This window comes from Bison bison, unplaced genomic scaffold (assembly GCF_000754665.1).
Source record: "Bison bison bison isolate TAMUID 2011002044 unplaced genomic scaffold, Bison_UMD1.0 scf7180017864139, whole genome shotgun sequence".
NCBI lineage: Eukaryota > Metazoa > Chordata > Mammalia > Artiodactyla > Bovidae > Bison > Bison bison.
Window position 1 is genome coordinate 11,614,292 of NW_011494711.1, and position 6,954 is coordinate 11,621,245.

The window sequence follows — 6,954 nt, forward strand, 5'->3', positions numbered from 1 at the left end:
ACTATCCAGTTTTCCCAGCAGAATTTATTGAAGAGACTCTCTTTTCTCCACTTTGTATTCTTGGCTCCTTTGTCAAAAATCCGTTGACTGCTTATGAGTGGGTTTATGTTTGGGCTCTTAGTCTGTTCCATTGGCCTATGTGCCTGTTTTTATACCATATTATATTGTTTTGATTACTATAGTCTTATAATATACTTTGAAATCAGAAAGTGTGATGCCTCCACTTTTGTTCTTTCTCAGGATTTATTTGGGTAGTCAGGATATTTTTTGGTTCCATACAAATTTTAGGATAGTTTCTTCTATTTATTTCTGTAAAAAAATAACATTAGAAGTTTGATAGCAATTGCAGTGAATCTGTAGATTGCTTTGGGTAGTATGGACATTTCATAATTATTTCTTCCAATTTAAAAACACAGTGTATCTTTCCATTTATTTGTGTATTTTTCAATCTCTTTCATTAGTGTCTAATTTTCACTGTACCTGTCTCATACCTCCTTGGTTAAATTTATTTCTAACTATTTTATTGTTCTGATGCAATTGTAAATGGGATTGCTTTCTTAATTTCTTCGTCAGATAGTTTAATGTTGCTGCTGCTGCTGCTGCTAAGTCGCTTCAGTGGTGTCCGACTCTGTGCGACCCCATAGATGGCAGCCACCAGGCTCCCCCGTCCCTGGGATTCTCCAGGCAAGAACACTGACTGGGTTGCCATTGCCTTCTCCAATGCATGAAAGTGAAAAGTGAAAGCGAAGTCGCTCAGTCGTGTCCGACCCTTAGCGACCCCATGGACTGCAGCCTACCAAGGCTCCTCCGTCCATGGGATTTTCCAGGCAAGAGTACTGGAGTGGGGTGCCACAGCCTTCTCCAAGTTTAATGTTAGTGTATAGAAATGGAACTGATTTCTGTCTGTTGATTTTATTTTTACTCTCAATAATATATCCAATATGCTATGCTATGCTATGCTAAGTCACTTCAGTCGTGTCTGACTCTGTGTGACCCCATAGACGGCAGCTACCAGGCTCCCCCGTCCCTGGGATTCTCCAGGCAAGAACACTGGACTGGGTTGCCATTGCCTTCTCCAGTGCATGAAAGTGAAAAGTGAAAGCGAAGTCGCTCAGTCGTGTCCAACCCTTAGTGACCCCATGGACTGCAGCCTACCAGGCTCCTCCATCCATGGGATTTTCCAGGCAAGAGTACTGGAGTGGGGTGCCATTGACTTCTCCGATATCCAATATAGTCAAGATAATTAAATATTCTGTTGCTATTAAAGCAGTAGAAAAAAAATGTATGTTTTAAAAATCTTTTGTTAGAGAAAGTAATCTTTTTAAGGTACTTCTGTTTCATGTGTTTGAACTTTGTTCTCTCAGTAGACTAATAGCTTCTGGAAGAAGTCATGGTGTCTTCCACATCCCTATACAGAATCCATAGTTCCAACTAAATGTTTCTTATTAATGTTTATAATACCAACACACCCATGTGAAAATTCAAATACTTTTGCCATCTGGTTGCTTTTTATAGATGGAAAGATCATATTTGTTTCATTATTATACATATTTCTACAAGTAAATCCAATTTCAGAAAAACACAATAAAAATAACTAACATTTATTGAATGCTTACTATGTGCCAGCGATTTACACAGATCAGTACCTTTATTGTTCATGCCAATATATGAAGTAGGTGCTACCATATCCCTATCTCATAATGAAGGAACTGATATAAAAAGAGGTGAAGTAAATTGTCCGAGAGAACACAGTACTAAAAATGGTGAGGAGGGATTTGAACACAGACAGTCTGATTTTAGAGTTTTACTCTAAACCAGCAGTTGGCATTCTTTTTTTCTGTAAAGGGCCAGATAGTAAATATTTTAGGCTTTGCAGGCCATATGGTCTCTGTCGCAACTACTCAACTGCCGTTTAGTGCAAAGCAGTCATAGATAATATGTAAATGAATAAGCATGGCTGTGTTCCAATAAAACTTTATTTATGGACACTAAAATTTGAATTTCATAAATTTTTATGTGTCACAAAATAGTATTTTTCTTTTGATTTTTTTCCAACCATTTAAAAATGTAAAAATCTTTCTTAGCTGTGGGCCATACAAAAATGGGGAGAGGGGTGACTGGTTTTGTCCCACAGGCTATATAGTTTCCTGACCCCTGTTCTAAACCATAGTGCAGCAGCCCCTAGGAAAAGAATGCAGAACCACTTAAGAATTTATTAATACCTAAGTTCCATTATTCATGAAGGGAATTGGGACATTACATTTTTCTGCTAAAGTGAGGAAGAACAGGAGAAACTGCTAAGTGATGAATTTGGGATAGACTTAAAAATAATTTATTGGAAGAAATCGTTCCTGAGGATGAGTGTAGCATCTTTTTTATGCCTATTACTGTTTTCCTCAGGAAAGATAATTTCTCAAAGAGATGGCTCTTTCTTGGGATTTAAATAAAACAAGGATTGCAGACTAATGATAATCTTAACTACAGTTGACTAACCATGGCTGAGCCAAAACTGGCCTGCTTGCCTGTTTTTGTACTGATTGTGGGCATTACCCCAGCAAACTAGCACTAAGAGCCGTGAAGACACAGGGCCAGTTAGGAAGCATGGAGGATTCTTCCCCATGCTTGTTTCATACCCAGCAGCTACAGTCACACCTTCTCACTGCCCAGGGTCTGTGCCCATTGCCACCTCCATTTGGGGGACTCTGCTTTGGCAACTGGTGTGCACCAAGTGGTCAAACCTCAGTCTGGTGAATGACTTCACCTCTGAGCATCTGTCCAAGTTGAAGTGGTGCACAGGATCCGGATTTCACTAGACTGATGGTGATGGTGACCATGGAAGCCACCAGCCCCACTGCCTGCTAGGTCCTTCCCCTTAGTTTAGTCCATCATCAACCTATGAAAGTCTTCTTTAGACTGCATCTGGCCACAAAGTGTCCTCATTACCTGAAATACCCACCCCAGGCAAATGGAACAGGGGTTTTCTCTCTTGCTGTATAAATACTTGCATTATACTTTTGATTTGCCTCTTGGCCTACAAAGCCTAATATATTTAATATCTGTCCCCCCCACCTCCAAATTGCTGACCTTTGATCTAGATCATGACAGGGACTACAGAAAGGAAGAGAAGAAGTGAAAGTACAGGAAAATTGTTTGAATTAAAAGACAAGATTTGGCAACAATTTAGCTCTTTTAATATTTCAGTAGATGGAAGGAAAACAACTGAAGCTTAAGTAAAATATGTAACTAGAAAGCAATAGGACTGACAATCTTTTTCGACACTCACGTGTGACAAAATGTGATTGTCTTTCAAAATGGCGCCCTCCAGATGCTCTTCATGAAATTTAACAATGTTGCCATTGCTGTAAAACATTTTGGCATTCTTCCTTTGGAATTGCTCTCTGAATTTATAAGTTGCAGGAGATAATTTCAGGGAATGTCATGTAGAATTTTAGAGTTGAAAGGTCATTTGAGATCAGCCTCATTGTCTTATAGTGACATATGTCCTTCAACCGAAAAGGTTAGTTCCCAACTGACCACTCTTCTCATTAGCAATACTTGCCTCAGTTTTACTCTTTTCTGAATTAATTCATTATTCCAGGATGAAAGACATGTTTTTTTTTTTTTTGTCAAGGATAGTGAAAAGAATAAACCATATGTTTTGAAAGTCACTTTAAAAAAAGATAAAAAATGTTCTGAGTAAAAAAATGATCATTTTTAGCAATGGTCAGTAATTTGTTTGGCTATTTAAATTCTGGTGAATTTTCTTAAAAAAAAAAAAAAGTCATCTTACTCTATGATTAACCAAAATGCCTTGATTTCCTTAATATCAGAAAGCTTTTGGAGTTTAGTAATTTTCAATGACAAAAGAAGTCTGCTTTAATTCATGTTTTCTCTGAATGTTCTACATTGCCCAATAGAATACACGTTTTAAGATAAGTATATATGTATAAATATTTGCCTGAATTATGTCAAATTGATTTTTAATAAAGATAGACAAAGAGGGAATGTCAATATGATCACTGTATTATTTTAACAGTAATTTTTCTTAGAAAAAGATAAGGACACTCCTTTTTTTCCCCCACCACAAGGATGGTAGATGAGTTTTTTTTTTTTTAATTTCACAGAGATGTGCCACAGAGAGCAACCAAATATAACAACTCCCTTTCACAACCATGTGGAAGCAACTTGCTTCCTGCCATTTCTCTCTCTTGTGATATTCCGAAGTGAAAATGAAATACAGATACTATCAAACTGTGGCTATGACAGATGAAAAAAAAAGATACTTCTGTTTTACTGAAGTGCATTTGTTTTCCTCCTCTATTCTACAGGAAGCATTACAAACCCACAGAGTCCCTGAGAGATGGATTTTACTGGGAGGCAGAATGCTAACTTTGCTCAAAGATGTGTAAATGCCACGTGCCCAGATGGTCCTTTTGCCTATTCATAGGGAGAGGCTCAGAAACACACATGCAACTTTCTGTGGTCAGTCATAACAGATTTGTTCTAAATAAGCCACACTGTTTTGCAAGATGGCAGGGAACTGTCAGGCTGTATTTTAAGCACAAATGTTTCTGCCAGACAGACACAGCGTATACCATGTGCTTCAGGAACACACACACATGTGGCATTGATCTGAGGACAGAATACAGACCTTGTGTTGTCATTTTACAGCTCAGATCAATAAGCCTAGTAGTATTTCACGCATTGACCTTCAGTTGACTCAAGAATTTCACGCCAATCATCAAAACTATAGATAAACATAAGTAGATAGGTAGATAGATGGGCTGATGGTCTTTTGCATGGTAATGTCCCTTTGCCAAGCCTGGTTCTACATATTGCCTCTCAAGAGGAGGGGTCGTCATCGTGCTCAGGGAGGGGTCTAATAGTCTTTTACCTAATTTATTTTACTTCATTCCTTTTTTCCATTAAGAGTCACTTTCTATTGACATTTTAATAAAACTTACTAAGCAACTATTTATACTTGACATTCTGTGTGCTTTCAGGTAGGTTATCATTCTTAGAAATTTACAATCTAAAATAGATATTCCAATGTAGAAAACTAGTTAGTTAACAGAGATTTATTTGAGAAATAAGAAGCAGCAATTTGTTACAAAAACTATCTTTCAGAAGTTAACAGCAATTTCAGGTAGGGAACAAGAATACTTGCTTCATAGCTGAGTTGGTGAACATGTTGGGAAAGAGCCCTAGGACTTCTAGTTCCAGATATCGTGTGACTGGTGATTCCAGTCACATTTGTCCTGACAGATGTACTTCAGAGGTGGGCAACCTGCCGACACATTACAAGAAGACGTGACTAAATGTGAGGAGTGAATGAAAGTGAGCGTTGGACTGAGGAGGGGAAAAAAGCATTTTGCTCAGTGCATCTAGTAATTAATTAACTAGCTAATTGCATCTAAATGGAATTAGCAGGAGCTGACAAAGGTACATATTCTGAACTTGGTGGTGAATAAAGGAGGAATATAAATGAGGATAGGAAGAGGAAGACAAAGTCAGAGGTAAAATTGTACTCAAAATATCTGCTCTAAGAATTTTGCCAAAGCTGGCTTGAAAATTTGATATTATGCTTTCTAGCAGTCAAACAAAAGAAATAAGACCAGTTGCAAATTCCATAGTGTCCAACAGGTTAAAAAAATATACTGGTTTCTTAGGTTAATTCCAACTATTTCTGATATGAAGTCTCAGAAATTTTTCTCTTGGCCCTCATAAAAAGAACACCGGCATGTGTTTTGTTGCAAGTTTTACTTTCATTTTCAGTTCAAAGGATTTGTTAACAAAAGAACCCACTCGTTACACACAAATAAACAATTTCAACTTTCAATAGAAGATTATTTAACGTAATTTCAGTATATAGTCATTAGGGGAAAAAAGACAGAAACAATAGAAGTAACAGTATATACATCTCCAAATTGAGCCAACTGCTACATTTAGACTTGAACAGCTCTGGGAAGTCCTATGTTAACAGCAGTCTGGAGTCCTGGTTGGGAAAGGGTTCCACACCATGGGTGAGACTTCAAATTGCAGTTTGGGGGCTCCCATTTATTAATCCCAGGCTGCAAACTGATCATCATCAGTTTGTGTGCAAAAATGCAGCTCTGGTTTTCCTTTAACTATTACAATGCTGTTTGTTTCACCTTGTGAGTCATAAGACCTCTTAGATCCCGAGGGGCAGGCCAGGCCCACTCCAAGAAACATACCCTTTCTTATCTAAAGATCCTGCTTGAGTTGCTGGTAACAACTGGTGTGATTGTAGGCAAGCATGTAGTGCAGGCAGGGTCCAGGCAATGTCAGAAGTTGGTCAGAGTCTGAAGTCTGAAGAAGACTACCTCCATTTTAATTTCCCTAACAGCATGGAATGGGCTTCTCTGATAGTTCAGTTGGTAAAGAATCCACCTGCAAGGCAGGAGACCCTAATTTGACTTCTGGGTCAGGAAGATCCCCTGGAGACAGGCTAGGCTACCCACTCCAGTATTCTTGGACTTCCCTTGTGGCTCAGCTGGTAAAGAATCCACCTGCAATGCGGGAGACCTAGGTTCAATTCCTGGGTTTGGGAAGATCCCCTGGAGAAGGGAAAGGCTACCCACTCCAGTATTCTGGCCTGGAGAATTCCATGGACTGTATAGTCCATGGGGTCGCCAACAGTCAGACATGACTGAGCGACTTTCACTTTCAACAGTATGGAATAAGCAATAAGTTGTGACCAACCTAGATAGCATATTAAAAAGCAGAGACATAACTTTGCCAACAAAGGTCCGTCTAGTCAAGGCTATGGTTTTTCCAGTGGTCATGTATGGATGTGAAAGTTGGACTGTGAAGAAAGCTGAGTGCCGAAGAATTGATGCTTTTGAACTGTGGTGTTGGAGAAGACTCTTGAGAGTCCCTTGGACTGCAAGGAGATCCAACCAGTCCATTCTGAAGGAGATCAGTCCTGGGTGT